Genomic DNA, 21880 nt, shown 5'->3' on the forward strand with positions numbered 1-21880 from the left:
TGTGTGTGTGTGTGTGTGTGTGTGTGTAATATACATAATATTTATATATATAATTAAATCAGATGATGTTTGTTTCAAAGTTCTTCTTTTATAGAAGGCATCAATATAGAATGTATAGAATAATAACCTCAACCATTTATTTGGCTAGTAAATTTTAATGAATACCTGCCATTCCTGATTTACATTTGATGCTGATACCATTGGATTTGTTTGTATTCTCTATTAATACCTACCTGCTTTTCATTGTCTTCTCTGACTCTAGGAGAATTTCAGCTGTAAAGATGCATAAAAATCTAAAAGTCAGGTGAGGAAACAGCACAAAGAGTTTGCCCCTCAGGCCAAGATGTACTAGGCCAGTGGGTAGGAACTAAAGGTTTCCTTTTGTTCCTATCAATAAACACAGCTTGACTGTGTTTGGCTTGACTTTTTTAAGGGTTTGCTTGTTAATGATGACTAAAATCCTAAACCTAATGGCTATTCCTTGTGAATGAAAAACCTATGGAGAATTTTCTACCCTTTTATTGAAAGTTGGTTGTAAAAATCTACCAAGAATTAAAAGGTTTCCTATTTGCCAATGGAGATGAGGATATACCAGGAATGAGAAGGGAAGGAAAGAGTTCTTATTTAGAATGTATCAAAGACTACTTGTAGAACATTGAAAATCTTAAGAGTTAGAAGAAATTGAAATATCTGTTGCCCAGTGGTTTACATTTTATTTTCTTTATTTTTAAAAAATTATTTGGGGCACCTGGGTGGCTCAGTCAATTGAGCGTCCGACTTCAGCTCGGGTCATGATCTCCCAGCTCGTGAGTTCAAGCCCCACACTGGGCTCTATGCTGACAGCTCAGAACCTGGATCCCACTTGCGATTCTGTGTCTCCCTCTCTCTCTGTTCCTCCCCTGCTCGCACTCTGTCTTACTGTCTGTCTCTCAAAAATAAATAAAGAATACAAAAATTAGAAAAAAAAATTTTTTAGTAGAACACTTTCTTCAAAGGAAAGCATTTTAAATATCCAATATGTGAACAGGTGAAAACAGAGCTTCTGTAGATCAAGGAGGAGGTGGGCAAAAGGTCAAGGTGTGGAGTCCAAGAAGCTTGTCTGGCCTCTCCCTCAGTTCTGTCTCACAGGTGGTAGGTGGGCTCCCTAAAGCCTGTTTGCTCAAACCCTCACAGAATGCAAAATCTCTAAGCAGTATCAATGGTGAGTTGTTATTCAACTTCTGCTTGATTGCATCTAATCACAAGAAACTCATTGGTTCACAAGGTAGCTTATTCATCTTTTTATACCTCTGAGATACTTCTGTAAGTGTCCTGTACTCCCATGGTTACAGATTACCGGTCCAGGAAAGATTTTCAATAAAAGTGGAATCTTGAACGGGGTGCTGTGGAAAAAAACCACCAGATGCCGAATAGAAGCGAGGCAAGATTTTATTCACGGCCGGGCCAAACCTGATCTCCTGATCTTAAGAAGGAAAGTGCAGAGAATGGCCCCGAAAAAAGGCAGCAGTGAACTTATATGGATTTTAGCAAGTCAGAATACGTCATTATTTGGTTAACCGATTACAATTTACAACATTTCATGGTAGCCGATTATATTGTGACACACAGATGTTAGTTTTGGCAGGAACCTGTCAATTTAAAGGTCTTTGTCCTAAGAGGGTTTAAAATGACCAAGCATAGTTAGACACCTGAGATACCGGAGGGCAGCGAGTACCTGACTTTTTACATGTTGGCGTTGCCTAGGCCAGACCTTGGTAGAAGGGATGGGGGAGCGTTTTGCATCCTAAGTTATCTATTTAGCAAGCAGGCGAGGTCACAGAAGCGAGATAGGGCCATTAGTAATTTCTGATAACCCTCATAGGGAACTACATAAGCCTTCTATCTCAACTATTCATGAAAGGTGAGTTTAAGCGGAACTTATATACAATAGGTTTCTGATATCTTATAAGTTGACCTATTACAGAATCAGAAATAATGTTAGACTATGTTTATTCATTGTCGGCTCAGAAAACTTACTAAAAGTTCACGCATGAGGCAGCAATTTCTCCTTAAGGATTTTTTGGGCTCCCCGATGCAGACTCAGAACTTTCCATGGGAAGTTTCTCCAAAGAAATGTATCCCTTGAATAACATCAAGCATGCTAGATTCATCTTCGACAAAATGTTTGTTCTGAATCATAAGTCCTGTAAAAAAGCTTGGTGTTACAGGGGTTATAATGAAAATGCCAATAATAGACCCTTAGCAAGCAAACCTGTTCAGAAACTTTGTTGAAAAGGAAAGCGCATCCCCAATGCAATATTTATATATTCTCCAGCTCTCCAGAGGACAGCACCATTCAGTATTGACTGTTCTTGGCCTTTAAGCCCAGCACAAACACAAACACAAACCACTCTCTGTCAAACAGAAGCCACTCAGATAGGCTCAGGTAAGAAAGACACAGAAAAGCTTTCCTTTTTCTTTGTCTCTGTGAGGAGCTCTGTGAGAAAGACCTGCAAAGTTTCTAGGAGGCTGGTGAGACAGAAAATAAAAGCACTGTTTGGAATTTTCCTGTCATCTCTCATCTGCCACGTCTTGACACAAGAATCTTAGAGAACTGTTTTCTGTGAGTGGAGAACCAGTTGCTTGCTGCCTGTTTTTGTAAATACATAGTTTCAATGTGGTTTTGCGGTGGTGGGGGTCCTCAGCCCACAGCTAAGAAAGAATTCTTTTCTTTGGTGCAAAAAGGTGATTTTATTAAAGCATGACAACGACAGGACCTGAGGGCAGAAAGAGCTATACTGGGGTAGTGAGGAGTGATTGATTACATACTGAGGAGTGGGGGAAGGTAAAGGCCAAAGGGAGGCTTCCAGAGGGACTTTCATATGCTAACGAGGACTCCTAAGACACTGGGGGCCTAGCTATTGTCAAGCTAAGGTTGTTTCACCTCTAGTAAGGCGTTAACATTAAGACGGGGGGGGGGGGGGGGGGGGGGGGGGGGGGGGGGGTCCTATAGGATTGTTATATTCTGCCTGCCTCAAGTATTTGTCCATGGGCTGCAGGTTCTAAGGAAATTTAATTTTACCTTCCATTTCCTTCTTGCCTTTGTTCCCCACATCACCATGGAGGGGAGGGTGGTGTTAGGACTCCAGGAAACCGAGTCTGTTTCTGGAGATTAGGCTATTAGTAAGATTGCCTTTTTCTTGTAATTTACTAAAACACTTGTAAATTGACAAGAGACTCATATCCTGCATGAATGTGATCTCGATCAGTTACTTGTTTTTCCCTTTCCTTTATTCTGGGGCAGCCAGGAGTGCCTGAGGATGTGGCACACAGCCCACCTGGTGGGGGAGGGGGCGGTGTTAGCTCGGGCTTTGCTCACAGCTGGCCATTGGCTCCCTCATCGATTTCACTGGAAAGTAGCCACACTCATTTATTTACATATTGTCCTTTGCTTCTTTTGAACTACAATGGCGGGATTAATTGCAGCAGACACCTTGCTAACAATGATGCCTAAAACTTTTTCTATCTGGTGCTTTATAGAAAAAATTTCACTGACATCTGCTTCAAAAGTGGTTATAAAGAGAATTCAACATAAAACCAAAACAAAACAAAACAAAACAAAAAACTAGTGGAATTGGCCAGAGAGACTAGACTACAAAGAACTCAGACTTCTGTAACATTAACTTTTTAATAGATCCTGAAGATCATGGAGACCAAGGATTTTTATTTTCCATTTGAGGAAACTGAAGCCAAGAGCAGGGAGCAGGTGAGTGGGGGAGCCGCTGATGGGAGATTTTCCAGGGAAGAGGAGGGTTTTTCGCACGTGTCAGAACAAAAGGACACAGCCTGTGTCTTTTAGGTCAAAACCCACTCACCAATTTGAATTTTGGGGAGTGTAACTATGTAACAGCAGTTAGGCTCTGTTCCTTTTACTGATCAAAATTCACAGAATTAGTGACGGTAGAATAAAATGGTAAAAGCAATAGGAAAATAGAAATGGACTCTGGGCTTTGCTACCTATTATGATTTATAAATTATTCGATTAAACTCTCTGGACTTCAATTTATCATCTGTAAAATGGGTATTGTAGTGATGGGACAACTGTTTCTGAGGACTCGGACATCATAAATGAAAGATGTCTCACCCAGAGCAGGAATTCAATAAATCTCAATGAAAAAAATGAGCAAATAAGTGTCTTGGTTAAGGTTTCCGTCTCTGTGCCCCTGAAATCAGATGCAAGGTAAGCCTGTAGATGCAAGGAGTTTGTTTGGGAAATGCCGCCAGGAAGCCATGTGAAAAGAGAGAAAGAGGAACAAGAAAGCAGTGAAAGATAATAAAGTAATTATGGTCCAATGTGGCTCAATCTCAAGGAGATTCTCTCAGGGACCATGTGGAATCTGCCACCAGGTTGTCCCCCTGGGATGATTCCTTGTTGGATCAATGCTGCTCTTGTTGGATGAATGTTCCCTAGTATACATTTCACTGAGCTCGGAAAGCATCCCCAGGCAGAGACATGGGAAAGTGCTACTGTGAAAGGAGCCATCTTAGATGGCTTCCACTGTAGATCAGGGGGTGTGCTTAAGACATCAGCCGCGTTTGTTACAATAAGCAAACAAATGACACTGCATGTCCCTTTATTGTAGGTCAGTCACACAATTTCTAATCAACAAACCTTTCATTTTTGTAGCAATTATTAACTATATACTTCATTGAGCTTCTGAAGATGTTACATCAAAGTCTAGTAATTTATTGTTATTATTAGTGTGATTATAAGAAATAAGAATCTTAAAAGCAAACCACAGAAGTCCTGAAAACATTTGTTAAGTCAATCAATTTATGTGTGGCTTGACGAAGAATAAGAAACAGACTGTTCAGTGCCTTGGGTATTAGATGAAGTCTCTAAATGAATCACAAAAAAAAAACCAAAAACTAAAAAAAGTATGAGTTTTACGTCTATGGAGAGAGGTCAGTAATGAGTGTTTTGGATGTAGAAATTATGTAATGAATTAGGACTGAAATTTTTTTATTAATGGAAATTCAGGTAAAATACCAATAAGAATATGAGATTGAGGAGAGTCATTATTTTAGCATTTCTTGCAGTCAGAGACCTCTTGTGTAATTAAAGTTTCCCACATCCATTTAAAAACATAAGGGCCAACATGGGGAAGGGAGGGCCACTCACGTTCCTTAAGGATGCTCACCAACCAGTGTAAACAGAGACATTTCTTTTTTTTTAATTTTATTTTAATTTCAGGGTAATTAACACGCAGTGTTACATTAGTTTCAGGAATAAAATGTAGTGATTGAACAATTCCATACCTCGCCCAGTGTTAATCAAGATAAGTGTACTCTTAATCCCCATCACCTATTTCACCCATCCCCTACCCACCTCCCTTCTGATAACCATCCCTTGTTTTTTCCTTTGTTAATTTGTTTTGTTTCTTAAATTCCAAATATGAGTAAAATCACATGGTACTTGTCTTTCTCAGACTGGCATATTTCACTTAGCTTTATACTGTCAAGATCCATCTAGATCTATCATATTTCTAGATCTATCTATCTATCATCTGTCTATCCATCTATATCTAGGCATATTTCACTTAGCTTTATACTGTCTAGATCCATCTAGATCCATCCAAAGTTGCTATTGCAAAGGGCAACTTTTCACTTTTTATGATTAAGAAATATATATACTATATATATATTCGCTGATGATGAGCAATGTTGAGCATCTTTTCATGTGTCTGTTTGCCATTTGTACGTCTTCTTTGGAGAAATGTCTGTTCATATCCTCTTCCCATTTTTTAATTGGATTATTTGTTTTTTGGGTGTTGAGTTATATACGTTCTTTATATATTTTGGATACAAGCTCTTTATCATATAGGTCATTTGCAAATACTTTCTTCTATTCAGTAGGTTGTCTTCTGGTTTTGTTGGTTGTTTCCTTAGCTGTGCAGAAGTTTTGCCTCAAGAAATATATCTAGAAGAATGTTTCTATGACCTATATCAGAGAAAGTTGCCTGTGCTCTCTTCTAGGATTTTTATGGTTTCAGGCCTCACATTTAGGTGCTTCATTTTGATTTTATTTTTATATATGGTGTAAGAAAGTGGTCAAGTTTCTTTCTTTTGCATGTAGCTGTCCATTTTTCCCAACACAATTCATTGAAGAGATTGTCTTTTTCCCATCACATATTCTTACCTCCTTTGTTAAAGATTAATTGACTAGATTGTGGGTTTATTTTGGGGTTTTCTATTCTCTTCCACTGATCTTTCTCTATTTTTGTGCCAGTAACATACTGTTTTGATTATTACAATTTTGTAATATAACTTGAAATCTGGAATTGTAATAGCTCCGTTTTTTGTTTTTTGTTTTTTTTCAAGACTGTTTTGACTGGGGTCTTTCATGGTTCCACACAAATTTTCAGACTGTGTGTTCTAGTTCTGTGAGAAATGCTGTTGATATTTGGAGAGGGATTATGTTAAATCTATAGATTACTTTGGGTCATATAGACATCTTGACAATATTTGTTCCCTAGTCCACGAGAATAGAATATCTTTCCGTTTGTTTCTGTCATCTTCAATTTCATTCATCAGTATTTTACAGTTTTCTGAATGCAGGACTTTCACCTCTATGGTTAAGTTTATTCCTAGATATTTTATTTACAGTTCAATTGTAAATGTGATTGTTATCTTAATTTCTCTTTCTACTACTTCATTATTAGTGCATAGAAATACAATGGATTTCTATCTTGTGACCTTACTGAGTTCATTTATCAGTTCTAGTAGTTTTGTGGTGGAATCTTTAGGGTTTTCTGCATATAGTATCATGTCGTCTGAAAATAGTGAAAGTTTTACTTCTTCCTGATCAATCTGGATGCACTTTATTTCTTTTTGTTGTCTGATTGCTGTGGCTAGGACTTCTAACACTTGTTGACTAAAATAGTGAAAGTGGACATCCTTATCTTGTTTTGGACCTTAAGGCAAATGCTCTAAGTTTTTCCCCATTGAGGATGATGTTAGCTGTGGGTTTTTCATATGTGACCTTAATTATGTTGAAATATGTTCCCTCTAAACCTACTTTGTTGAAGGTATTTATCATGAACAGATGATATACTTTGTCAAATGCTTTTTTATTTTTGCATCTATTGAAATAATCAAATGGTGTTTTCCTTTCCCTTGTTGATGTTATATATCATGTTGATTGATTTATGAATGTTGAACCATTCTTGCATCCAAGAAATAAATCCCACTTGATCATGGTAAATTATTTTTTAATGTACTATTGGATTTGGTTTGCTAATATTTTAATGAGGATTTTTGCATCTATGTTCATCAGAGATATTGGCCTGTAGTGCTTTTTTTTTCCCTTTTTTTTGGGGGGGGTCTCTGTCTGGTTTTGGTATCAGGGTAATGCTGGCCTCATAGAATGAATTTAGAATTTTTCCTTCCTTTTCTAGTTTTTGGAAAATTTTGAAAAGAATAAGTATTAACTCTTCTTTAAATGTTTGGTAGATTCATCTGTGAAGCCATTTGGTCCTGAACTTTTACTTTTTTGGAGTTTTTGATTCCTGATTCAATTTCATTGCTGGTAATCAGTCTATTCAAATTTTCTATTTCTTCCTGATTGAGTTTTGGTAGGTTACATATGTCTAGGAATTTATCCATTTCTTCTATGTTGTCTAATGTGTTGGCATATAATTTTTCATGATATTCTACTATAGTTGTCTTTCTGTGGTGTTAGTTGTTATTTCTCCTCTTTAATTTCTGATTTTATTTATTTGAGTCATTTCTATTTTTTTCTTGATAAGTTTGGCTACATGTTTATCAGTTGTATGGATGTTTTCAAAGAACCAGCTTTTGGTTTCATTGATCAGTTCTATTGTTTTTATAGTTTCTGTTTCATTTATTTCTGCTCTAATATTTATTATTCCCTTCCTTCTGCTGGTTTTAGGTTTTATTTATTATTCCTTCAGGTGCAAGTTTAGGTCGTTTATTTGAGATATTTTTTTCTTCTTGAGGTAGGCTTGTATTGCTATAAACTTCCCTCCTAGAACCACTTTTGCTGCATCCCAGAGGTTTTGGACCATTGTGTTTTCATTTTCATTTGTTTCCATGTACTTATTTATTTTTCTTTGATTTTCTAGTTGATTCAGTCATTGTTCAATAGCATGGTATTTGACCTCCATGTATTTGTGTTCTTTCCAGATTTTTTCTTATGGTTGACTTCTAGTTTCAAAGTATTGTGGTCAGAAAATATGCATGGTATAATTTCTATATTGAATTTGTTGAGGTTTGTTTTGTAGGCTAATATGTGATATATTCTGGAGAATGCTCCATGTACAGGTTAAAAGAATGTGTATTCTGCTGTTTTGGGATAGAATGTTCTGAATGTATCTGTTAAATACGTCTGTTCCAGTGTGTCATTCAAAGCCAATGTTTATTTTCTGTTTAGGTGATCAGTAAATCAATCGTAAGTAGGGTATTAAAGTTTTAAAGTCCTCTATTATTATTGTATTACAATAGATTAGTTCCTTAATGTTTATTTTAACTGTTCTATGTACAGTATTTGGGTGCATAATTATTTACAATTGTCATATCTTCTTGTTAGATTGTGCTCTTTATTATTATATAGTGTCCTTCTTTGTCTCTTGTTACAGTTTTTTTTAAGTCTATTTTACCTGATAGAGTACAGTAAAACCTTGGATTGTGAGTAAATTGGTCTACAAGTATTTTGCAAGATAAGCAAACATTTCTAACTTTAACTTGATAATGAGCAATGTCTTGGAATACCAGTGGCACGTGACACCGAATATCACATGATCACAACTGAGCCAATGGTTCTTGAAATTCACTTTGATATACGAGTGCTTTGGATTACAAGCATGTTTCTAGAACAAATGCTTGCAAACTAAGGTTTTACTGTATTACTACCCTGGCTTTCTTTTGACATCCGTTTGCAAAATGTTTCTCCATCCCCTCCCTTTCTTTTTTTTTTTTAATGTTTATCTATTTATTTTGAGAGAGAGAGTGGGGTAGAGGCAGAGAGAGAGAGAGAGAGAATCTCAAGCAGGCTCTGCACTGTCAGCCCAACACAGGGCTTGATCTCATGATCCAAGAGATCATGACCTAAACTAAAATCAAGAGTCAAATGCTTAACTGCCTGAGCCACCCAAGTACCCTAATACCCTCACTGTCAGTCTGCATGTGTCTTTAGGTGTGAAATGAGTCTCTTGTAGGCAGAATATATATGGATCTTGTTTTTTTATCCATTCCTTCACCCTAGGTCTTTTGATTCGAGCATTTAGTCCATTTGCATTAAAAGTAATTATTAATAGATAAGTATTTATTGATATTTTGGTACTTTTCTGTGTGTTTTTCTGTGGTTCTTTTCTAATACTTTCTTCTCTTTTGGTCTTTCAGTTTGCTGACTTTCTTCAGTGATACACTTGGATTTATTTCTCTTTATTTTTTACATATCTATTACTGGTTTTTGATTCGTTGTTACATTAGGTTTGTATATAACATCTTCTGCACATAGCGCCTATATTATGTTGGTGGTGGCTTAAGTTTGAACCCAATCTATACTCTCCCCTCCAACCTCCCCACATTTTACTTATATTATGTCATATTTTACATGCTTTTATTTTGTTAATCCCTTGACTGATTTTCATAGATACACTTATTTTTATTGCTTTTGTGATTCATACTTTCCTTACTCTTACTTATGGTCTTTTCCACTCAAAGATTCCCCTTTAACATTTCTTGTAGGTCTGGTTTAGTGGTCATGGACTCCTTTAACTTTTGTTTGTCTGATAAACTCTGTATCTCTCCTTCTATTCTAAATGATAGCCCTGCTGGATAAAGTATTCTTGGCTGCATATTATTTATTCCTTTCAGCACTTCAAATTTATCATGCCACTCTCTTCTGGCTTACGAAGTCTCTGCTAAAAAAATCCACTGACAGTTTTATGAGGTTTTCCTTTTATGCAAGTTATTTCTTTTTTCTTGCTCCTTTTAAAATTCTCTCTTTATCACTATTTTTGATTATTTTAATTACTATGTGTCTTATTGTAGACTTCCTTGGGTTGATTTTGGTGGGGAATCTCTGTGCCTCCTGGATCTGGATATCTGTTTCCTTCACCAGATTAGGAATTATTTTTTCAGCTATTATTTCTTCAAATAGTTTCTGACTCCTTTTCTCTCTTTTTCTTCTCCTGGGATAACTATAATGTGAAGGAGTATTATGTGTTATATGTGTGATGGAGTCGTTGAGTTCTCTAAGTCTACTCTCATTTTGCATATGTTTTTTTCCTTTTACCTACTCAGCTTGATTAGTTTCCATTACTCTGTCCTCCAGGTTGCTAAATTGTTCTGCCATTTCCTCTAGCCTGGTATGTATTCCATCTAGCATATTATTAATTTCATTTATTGTGTTCATCTCCAATTGGTTCTTTTTTTATCTCTTTGTTAAGGGTCTCACTGATGTCCTCCAATCTTTTCCCAAATCCAGAGCGTATGTTCATGATCATTATTTTAAATTCTCTATCAGGCATGTTACTTATATTTGTTTCACTTAGTTCTCTTGCTGTGGTTTTGTCTTGTTCTTCCATTTGGGACATATTTCTCTGTCTCCTCATTTTGTCTAACTCTCTGTGTCCGTTTCTATGCATTGGGAAAGTCAGCTACATCTCTTGCTTTGAAAGCAATGGCCTTATGAAGAAAAGGTAGTATCCTGCAGTGCAGTGTCCCTGTTCATAGGAGCTGGTGCTTCAGCAGGTGTCTCCTGTGTGTGTTGTGTGTACCCTGCTGGTCTGTCCTGACTTATTTTCCCTTGAGTCCAGTTGGCTGCACAGGCTCTCTTTTCTTGTTCTGGGCAGCGTTTGGTCCCTGGCTGGGGTGGGACACATAGTTTTAACAAGGTGCACACCAGTCTATTTGCAAAATGAGACCTGTTGCTGCTGCAGGGACTGGGGCTATTTGAAGTGCATACAGTTTTAACAAGGTGTGCCTTAGGCTTCTGCAGGCCCCACCACTGCCACCACTGTAGTGACCAAGGTCTTGCAGAACACACAGGTCGGGAGATGTGGTTTTGACAAGGTTTATGCATATCCTCTGGGGGAGGAGATCCGCTGTGCTGGGTCTGAAGCAAATGTGACTGGGAAGACTAAAATGCTGAAGCCCATGAGAAGCTGGGCATGATGTTAGCAAGTCAGGCAGCAAATGCTAACACAGCACTGTTTCTTACAGGGGCCTGTGAGTGTATGCTGGGGTGTGGGGGACATTATGCCTGCCAGCTCCTTTGTTCTTGGAGAAGTCCCTCAGCTAATCCTGCCCCTCCAGGACATGCTCTGACACGAGTAAACTATTCTTCCTCCTGTATGTCCCTAGGTGTTTTTCAAACTGCTACTTCTATGCTGTATTTCTGGGGGCTCTTTGTCCAGCTGTCTCTTTAGGGAAGGGCCTGAGCTTCCCATAGGCCTCCATGTTCTCCCAGAACTGAGCCTGCTGATTTTAAAAATTCTAGTTTTTAATTTCTTCTGGTTGTAACACCTCACAAAATTCAGCTCCCCTCACTTTCAAAGCCAAATATTGTGGGAATTTCCCTTCCCCATGCAGACTCCCCAGTGTCATAATCTGTTTCTCACCCTTCTCCATGCCCATAGCTCTCTCCTGCCCATGGATGGCCATGGTTTACCTCCCTACTGCGTCTCTTCCCTTCCTACCCTCTCTGATGTGGCTTCCTCTCTTCCCTTAGTTGTGAAGTTTGTTCTGTCAGTCTGCAGGTTGTTTTCTGTGTTATTTACAGACATGTGAGTATTATCTAGTTATGTCTGTAGGATGAGGTCATCTTAGGGTCTTCCTGCTTTGCCATCTTCCTAGCCTCCAATAGATACACTTCTGAGAGCAACCTCCCTAAAGGAATTCAGCAGTCTCTAACAATGGAGGCCCAGGTGGCAGGAACTAAATTCTATAGTTTGTCTCCAATGTGATTAGTTTACCCTTGCCTTTATAAGGCAGGAAAACATTTCAATCCACCTAACTGGCCACAGAAACCTTTCTCTCTGATCTTCAGAACAGTTAGGTGATTTTTTACTGCACCTTAACCATCCAGTTTCAACTGGACCATTTAGGTCTATAACATACAATATATCAAAGGATAATGGATTGGCTATAAGGCATAAGAGAAACTAACATAATACTCCCTAGTACATCATACAAAGTGTTCTACATGTTTCATATATTATCATATTTAGTTTTCAAAACAATCCTGTGAGGTAGAAATTAATATAATAACTTTGCATGCAGGAAATGTTTAAGTGAGAGTCACTTGTCAGCTGTGTGCCCTAGGGTGGATTTCTTAAGATCTCTGTACTGTCTTCACATTAACATTAAACTTACCCTCAGATTAGAAAGAAGGCAATCTAATAGAATAATTCAACTAAAATGTAGGCCTCTCTTGGAAGGACTGCATTTGCATTTTAAAGGTATGGATAATTAAGTGAAATCTATTCTTGGAACAATGTTTGTGACTCAAGTGGAGAAGCATTTTTTAGAACTGCCTTCGTCTTTCCAGGTCCTAAAAAGGGCAGGACCAATTCTGAAATATCAGCAGCTCCTATTTTAGCTCATATGCATTATTACCACCTGTAAATACTCTCTTTGCATATGATGGTTTTTCTATTACCTATTTTTATTTTTATTCATTTATTTAGTTTTCAAGATTTGGCAGAGCTGGAGACCTTTGGGTCTCTACTCTAGCATCCCTTTTGATTCGTAAGCACCTATGCCATACAGAATACTAAACGTGTTTCATATTACCTATTAATTAGCACACAAGACATTTCTACAAATTTGTAAGAGATCCCAAGTATATCGAGAAATGTTGACTATTGTAGTAGCATAGAGGAAGCCATGACTGCAAAAAACGTTTTTCTAACTTCTTTCACCTCCACCCAAAGTAAGAAGTACCTTCAGGAGATACAGTGCCTATCTACATATATGCCTGTGTTTTTATATAACTAAAACAAGTTTTGAAAAGCAATATATACCCTTACTGCATGCAGGACACTCTGATATTTTCTCCTCTATTTTTTCTACTTTATCAAGTATAATTTACAAAAGTGTAAGATATTTAAAGTGTATATTGTGCGATTTGACATACATATACATTTTTAAAGGATCCCCTCAGTTAATTAACATGTACATCAGCTCATGTATTTATTGTTTTGGGTTTTGTTTGTCTATTCGTTTGGGTGAGAATATGTAAGTTCTGCTCATCAAATTTCACTTGTACAATGCAGTGTTATCAACTATAGTTACTATGTTATACATTAGATCCTCATACCTTATTCATCATATAGCTAAAAGTTTGTACCCTTTTACCAACCGCTTTCTATTTCCCTGACCCATCCAGCTCCTGGCAACCATTTTTCCATTCAGTTTCCATGAGTTTGGCTTTTTTTCCCTTTAGGCCCATCCATGTTGTTGCAAGTGGCAATATTTCCTTCTTTGTAATAGATGAATAATATTTTATTATATATTATCTTCTTTATTCATTCATGTGTTGATGCATACTTAGGTTGTTTCCATATCTTCACTACTGTAAATAATGCCTAAATGAACATGACAGTGCAGGTATTTTTGATATCCTCTCTTTATTTCTTTGGATAGATACCCAGAAGTGGGATTGTTGAATTATGTGGTAATTCTATTTTTAATATTTTGAGGAGTCTCCATACTGTTTTCCATAGTGGCTGTGCCAATGTACATTCCTACAAACAGTGCACAATAGTTTGCTTTTCTCCATATCCTTACCAACACTGTTCTCTTTTATCTTTTCAATGATAGACATTCTCACAGGTGTGAAGTAATATCTCATTGTGGTTTTAATTTACATGGTGATTTAATTTCCCTGATGATTAGTGGTGATGAGCACCTTTTCACTACCTATTGACCATCTGTATCTTATCTTTGGAAAAATGTCTATTTAGTTCTTCTACCCATTTTTTAATCAGATTGTTTGACATTTTGGTATTGAGTTGTTTGAGTTCTTTATATCTTTTGAATATTTACCCCTTATAAGATATATGACTTAGAAATATTTCCTCTCATTCTGTAGGTTGCCTTTTTATTTTGTTGATTATTGCCTTTGCTGTACAGAAGCTTTTTCACGTGATGGAGTCCCACTTATTCATTTTTTCTTTTCTTACCTTTACCTTTAGTGTCAAATCAAAAAAAAAAAAAAATCACTGCCAAGACCAATGTCAAGGAGCTTACTTCCAACATTTTTGTCAAGAACCTCTACTGTTTCAGGTCTTATATTTAAGTCTTTAATCCATTTTGAGTTGATTTTTTGTGTATGGTATAAGATAGGAGTCCAATTTCATTCTTTGTATGGCATAACATAGGAGTCCAGGATCATTCTTTAGCATGTGATTGTCCAATTTTCCCACCACTTTGTATTGAAGAGACTATTTTTTCCTCATTATATACTCATGGCTACTTTATCAGAAGTTATTGACCATATATGCATGAATTTCATTCTAGGTTCTGTATTCTGTTCCACTAATCTATGTGTCTCTTTTAATGCCAATACCATACTATTTTGATTACTATAGATTTGTAATATAGTTTGGAATCAGGAAGTATAATACCACCAGTTAGGTCTCCTTTCTCAAGGTTGCTTTGGCTACTCAGGGACTCTTAGAGTTCCATACAAATTTTAGGATTGTTTTTCTTTTTCTGTAAAGATGCCATTTGAGTTTTGATTAGGGATTACACTGAAAATGTAGATAGCTGTAGGTAGTATGAGCTTTTTTAAAAAAATGAATTTTTCCAATCCATGAGCTAGAAATATCTTTCTATATATTTGTGTCTTCTTCAATTTCTTTCACCTATGTCTTAAAGTTTTCAATATACAGATCTTTCACCACCCCCTTGGTTAAATTTATTACTAGCTATTTTATTCTCTTTGATGCAATTATAAACAGGATTGTTAATTTCTTTTTCTGGTAGTTTATTGTTAGTGTTTAGAAATGCAATTGATTTGGTATATCTATTTTGTATCCTGAAACTTTACTGAATTCATTTATTAGTTCTAACAATGTTTTAGTGGAGTCTTTGGGGTTTTCTACATATATCTACATATCATGTCATCTGCAACTAGACACAGTTTTATTTATTTATTTTTTCTGGTTTGAATGATGTTTATTTGTTTTTTCTTGGCTAATTGTTCTGGCTAAGATTTCCAGTATTATGTTGAATAAAAGTGGCACGAGTGGGCATTATTGTCTTATTCCTGATCTAAGAAGAAAACTTCAGCTTTTGCAACTGAATATGATGTTATCTGTGGGCTTGTCATATATGACATTTGTTATGTTGAGGTACATTCCCTCTATACCCACTTTTTTGAGAGTGTTTATTATGAATAAATGTTAAATTTTGTCAAATGCTTTTTCTGGATATATTGAGATGTTTATATGATTTTTATCCTTCATTTTATTAATGTGGTATATCACATTGATTTGTAGATGTTAAACCATTCTTGCATCCCTGTAATAAATCTCATTTGATCATGGTAATTTTCCTTTTTTGTGGTGTCCTTGTTTAGTTTTGGTGTCAGGGTAATGCTGACCTCACAGAATGAGTTTTGAAGTAGCCCGTCCTCTTATATTTTTTAGAGGGGTGTGAGAAGAATTGCTATTATTTCTTATTTAAGTGCTTGGTAGAATTCACCAGTGAAGACTTCTGTTTGTAAACTGCCTTTGTTGGGAGATTTCTGATTACTGATTTAATTTACTAGTAATGGTTTGTTTAGACTTTCTGTTTCTCCCTGATTCAGTCTTGTAGATTGTATGTTTCTAAAACCTTATCCATTTCCTCTAATTCTTCAATTTGCTGGTGTATATTTTTTTATAATAGTTTCTTCTGAGCCTCTGTATTTATATGGTATTAGTTGTAAATGTCTCCTCTTTCATGTTATAATTCTGTTTGTGTCTTCTCTCTTTTATTTCTTGGTAAGTCTAACTAAAGGTTTGTTTATTTTGTTTATATTTTCAAAAAACACTAGCTCTTAGTTTCATTGATCTTTTTAGTCTTTTCAGCATTTTTAGTTTCTATTTCATGTATATTTGTGTTCTGACCTTTGTTATTTCCTTCCTTCTACTAATTTCGGGCTGAGTTTTCTCTTCTTCTAGTTCCTTGAGGTGCAGTTAGGTTGTTAGTAGAACTTCTTTTGCTGCATCTTGTAAGTTTTAGTATATTGCATTTTAATTTTCATTTTTTTCAAAATATATTTTATTTCTCTTTTAATATCTTATATGCCCCATTGATTATTCATTAGCATATTTTTTAATCTCCACATTTTATGAATTTTTCAGTTTTCTTCTTGTAATTAACTTCTAGTTTCATACCATTGTGGTCAGAAAAGATTATTAATATGATTTCAATTATCTTAAATTTACCTATTTTTTTAAATGTTTATTTATTTTGAGAGAGAGAGAGAGCGGTCACACATGAGAGCAGGGGAGGGGCAGCGAGAGAGAGAGAGAGAGAGAGAGAGAGAGAGAGAGAGAGAGAGAGAGAAGCCCAAGCAGGCTCCAGCTGTCAGCACAGAGCCTGATGTGGGGCTTGAACTCACAAACTGTGAGATCATAACAAGAGCCAAAATCAAGAATCAGATGCTTAACTGACTGAGCCACCCAGGTGCCCCTACCTACTTTTATTAATTGTGTTTGTGTGTCTACATGTATCAAATACTTAATGTCCTGGAGTAGGTATAAGACTAGAAATTTAATATGGCCCTTTGTAGCAACGTGGATGGAACTGGAGAGTGTTATGCTAAGTGAAATAAGCCATACAGAGAAAGACAGATACCATATGTCTTCACTCTTATGTGGATCCTGAGAAACTTAACAGAAACCCATGGGGGAGGGGATGGAAAAAAAAAAAAAAAGAGGTTAGAGTGGGAGAGAGCCAAAACATAAGAGACTCTTAAAAACTGAGAGCAAACTGAGGGCTGATGGGGGTGTGGGAGGGAGGGGAGGGTGGGTGGTGGGTATCGAGGAGGGCACCTATTTGGATGAGCACTGGGTGTTGTATGGAAACCAATTTGACACTAAATTTCATATATTTAAAAAAATAATAATAAATAAATAAAACAATTGTTTTACAAAAAAATAAAAATAAAAAAAAATAATAAATGAAGCTCTGTCCCTAGCTAGAAAAAAAAAAAAAGAAATTTAATAATGAATTTTGTTGCAAAGAGCATTAAGAGAACTACTTTGAAATATTCCATAGAAGCTTGCAGAATGTGTATGATGCCTGTTTTAGGAAAGACTTACAAAATATTTAGATTCTTCTTCTAAAAAATTGGACATAAACCTATTTTTTTGACACTTTGTCTGTTTATTTCTCTCCCAATATATAATCCACTCATCATATATTTTAATTGTCTTTATAATTAACATTTCACAAGAAATTATCCTTAATGTTTTATACAGAAAATACGCATTTGGATTTATCTCTGTTTATTTATTTTTTCAATATATGAAGTTTATTGTCAAATTGGTTTCCATACAACACCTAGTGCTCATCCCAAAAGGTGCCCTCCGCAATACCCATCACCCACCCTCCCCTCCCTCCCACCCCCCATCAACCCTCAGTTTGTTCTCAGTTTTTAAGAGTCTCTTATGCTTTGGCTCTCTCCCACTCTAACCTCTTTTTTTTTTCCTTCCCCTCCCCCATGGGTTTCTGTTAAGTTTCTTAGGATCCACATAAGAGTGAAACCATATGGTTTCTGTCTTTCTCTGTATTGCTTATTTCACTTAGCATAACACTCTCCAGTTCCATCTATGTTGCTACAAAGGGCCATATTTCATTCTTTCTCATTGCCACGTAGTACTCCATTGTGTGTATAAACCACAATTTCTTTATCCATTCATCAATTGTTGGACATTTAGGCTCTTTCCACAATTTGGCTATTGTTGAGAGTGCTGCTGTAAACATTGGGGTACAAGTGCCCCTATGCATCAGTACTCCTGTATCTGTTGGGTAAATTCCTAGCAGTGCTATTGCTGGGTCATAGGGTAGGTCTATTTTTAATTTTTTGAGGAACCTCCACACTGTTTTCCAGAGTGGCTGCACCAATTTGCATTCCCACCAACAGTGCAAGAGGGTTCCCGTTTCTCCACATCCTCTCCAGCATCTATAGTCTCCTGATTTGTTCATTTTGGCCACTCTGACTGGCGTGAGGTGATATCTGAGTGTGGTTTTGATTGTATTTCCCTGATGAGGAGCGACGTTGAGCATCTTTTCATGTGCCTGTTGGCCATCCGAATGTCTTCTTTAGAGAAGTGTCTATTCATGTTTTCTGCCTATTTCTTCACTGGGTTATTTGTTTTTCGGGTGTGGAGTTTGGTGAGCTCTTTATAGATTTTGGATACTAGCCCTTGGACATAAACCTTTTAGAAAGATGAAATATTTAACACTCTTTTATCATGGGTGCTAAGGGTTAAAAAAAAAAGGTATTAATTTTAAGTGAAAGAAACATACCATATGTGTGCCTTTGGTTGTCTATTTCCCTGGGCATCCTAGCTTATTTGAGAAAATCACCAAGATTTTATTGCAGTTTGGTTCTCAAGTTATCTTTTACTCTGCAAATCATTTTAAAGAGGTATTCATTAGAACAAGTGATCTCAAACTTCTAGATTTTGCATCATTTCAGGATGGCAATGTTCCCTATAACCATTATCTTCACTAGCTCATGGGAAGAAAAAAAATGAAAAGAATTTATAATGTTCTTGAACTGTGGCAAAGAGGAAAATAATTCAGTAGTTAACTCACTTCCCACACAAGAGCATAGACATGGTTACTGTGGAAATAATTTTACTGTGTAGAGATACCTACAAGTCACTATATAGCTTAAAATACCTAGGTCCCTCCAGATTACCTAGGTTCAGTAAATTTACATGGTAAAGGATCTCTGTCCTTGGTTCTGACATGGCATTCTTTTATTGCATCCTGCCATTCTATGTCTGTATTTATGACATTGTTTTGCATTGGTTGGTACACATATCAGTTTTCCCTACTGAATGGTTAGTTCTTGTTTTTTATTGATTTTGCTATCACCAGCATCTAGCAATTACATAACACATAGTAGAAGGTACTAAATGTTTTGCCAAATGAATTATGCCAGGAAGGAATAAAGGAAGGGAAGAAGGAAAGAAGGACCAAGGGAAGGAACAAAGAAAAGAATGAATAAAGGAAGGAAGAAGGTAGAGAGGGAGGAGGGAGGGGAGTTATCGCAAGTCATCTCACTAATTCTGCCCTAAAATCACGTTTATTTCCCACTCTTCTATTATAGTATACCTGGAATAGGAACATGTTCACTCAGAGAAGCTTTTATGGTTGCAATGGAGTAAAGAGTCAGAAGAATAAGTGGAGCTCAGATTATTTAATGCCTTGTGGACAATTTTAGGGACTTTGAGTGAATGAAACAGGGTTATTAATGGGTTGTGAAGTTATGTGATATGAATTCCATTTTATTTTATTTTATTTTATTTTATTTTATTTTATTTTATTTTATTTTACATATAAATTATTGTCAAATTGGCTTCCATACAACACCCAGTGTTCATCCCAACAGGTCCCCTCCTCAATGCCCATCACCCACTTTCCCCTCTCCCCCACCTCCCATCAACCCTCAGTTTGTTCTCCGTATTTAAGAGTCTCTTATGGTTTGCCTTCTTCCCTCTGTAACTTTTTTTTCCCCTTCCCCTCCCCCTTGGTCTTCTGTTAAGTTTCTCAGGATCCACATGAGTGAAAACATGTGGTATGTGTCTTTCTCTGCCTGACTTATTTCACTTAGCATAACACTCTCCAGTTCCATCCACGTTGCTACAAATGGCCAGATTTCATTCTTTCTCATTGCCAAGTAGTATTCCATTGTGTATATAAATAATGTCTTCTTTATCCATTCATCAGTTGATGGACATTTAGGCTCTTTCCATAATTTGGCAATTGTTGAAAGTGCTGCTATAAACATTGAGGTACAAGTGCCCCTATGCATAAGCACTCCTGTATCCCTTGGGTAAATTCCTAGCAGTATTGGGTTGTAGAGTAGATCTATTTTTAATTTTTTTGAGGCACCTCCACACTGTTTTCCAGAGTGACTATACCAGTTTGCATTCCCACCAACAGTGCAAGAGGGTTCCCATTTCTCCACATCCTCTCCAGCATCTATGATCTCCTGATTTGTTCATTTTAGCCATTCTGACTAGCGTGAGGTGGTATCCCAGTGTAGTGTTGATTTGTATTTCCCTGATGAGGAGTGACATTGAGCATCTTTTCATGTGCCTGTTGGCCATGTGGATGTCTTCTTTAGAAAAGTGCCTATTCATGTCTTCTGCCCATTTCTTCACTGGATTATTTGTTTTTCGTGTATGGAATTTGGTGAGTTATTTATAGATTTTGGAATCTAGCCCTTTATCCAATATGTCATTTGCAAATATCTTTTCCCATTCCATCGGTTGCCTTTTAGTTTTGTTGATTGTTTCCTTTGCAGTGCAGAAGCTTTTTATCTTGATGAGGTCCCAATAGTTCATTTTTGCTTTTAGTTCCCCTGCCTTTCGAGATGTCTCAAGTAAGAAATTGCTGCAGCTGAGGTCAGAGCGGTTTTTTCCTGCTTTCTTCTCTAGGGTTTTGGTGGTTTACTCTACTTGTTTGAAAATAAAATATAGGTGGCAAGACTAGAAACAAGTACGCCTGTTAGGAAGCTCTTGCTGGAATTCAGGCTACAGACGATGACATCTCTGAGCGGAATGGCACCAATGGAGATAATGAGAGATAGGGAAACTCTTGATATGATCTGAAGGTGGAGATATCAGAGTTCCCAATGGAGGACTCCGGTGTTGTTGACTTGAATGACTGGAAGAATGGTGTTTTTATTAACTGAAATGAGAAAGCTATGGGTAGAGCCGTTACAAGGGAGGTTAGGAATTCGGGTTAGTTCGTGTTGACTATGACATATATATCTGTTAGACATTCATGTGGAGATGTTGACTAGGCAATTAGGTATGAGCCTGGAGTTTCAGAGCTTCATACTACAAATATAAATTGTGAGTTGTTGACGTATAGAAGTTATTTAAAGCCATGAGGTTAGAAAAGATCAAAAAGGAACAAATATATATAAATATGAGGACTGAGTTCTGAGACACTCTAACAAAATTAGAATAGTGGTTCTTTCCTTCTATAATTTTCTCCACTTTTATTCTTCAAAGGAGATGCTAGATCTATTAATCAAAACAAAAAAGCAAAGGAAGAAGTTTTATTCAGCATTGGAATGATTTGATGCCAAATTCAAGAAGATTATAGATCAGAATGGTGATGGATCCTGTCTGGAAAAGCAGTACAACTGTCAAAACCAACATTGAATAAAAGTGACTGTGTCAAACACAGAATTTATGAAAGTCTATCCTACAGCCCAACATTCTTCCAGTAAAAACAGGCCTTTGGCATTCCATCTCCACTACTAGAAATTATCTAGGTGCCTCTTACTGTCTCCAAGCCAGTAACTCCTGTATTAATTTCTTCCTGGTACCATAACAAATTACCACCAACTCTCTCCACCACTTTTGTAGGGCAAGTGCCTCTCATTGGTTGAATCAAACTGGAAACCAGAAGGCAAGGGACGCTGAGAGAAGCAGTCTGTAGAAGTCAGTTCTCCTTACATGTTCTTATAACAACTATTTCCCTTCTAACACTTTTCATGATGTAATATTTTTATTTTCAGGATTATTGGATTAGTATTTCTCTTCTCTTAGAATCTACACAGCATGATGTCAAAGTTTATGCCAGTGTTGTTGACAATTATATCATCAAATCCTGTCCTAGGCCTCTCATA

Source organism: Panthera tigris, chromosome B1 (genome assembly GCF_018350195.1).
Source record: "Panthera tigris isolate Pti1 chromosome B1, P.tigris_Pti1_mat1.1, whole genome shotgun sequence".
NCBI lineage: Eukaryota > Metazoa > Chordata > Mammalia > Carnivora > Felidae > Panthera > Panthera tigris.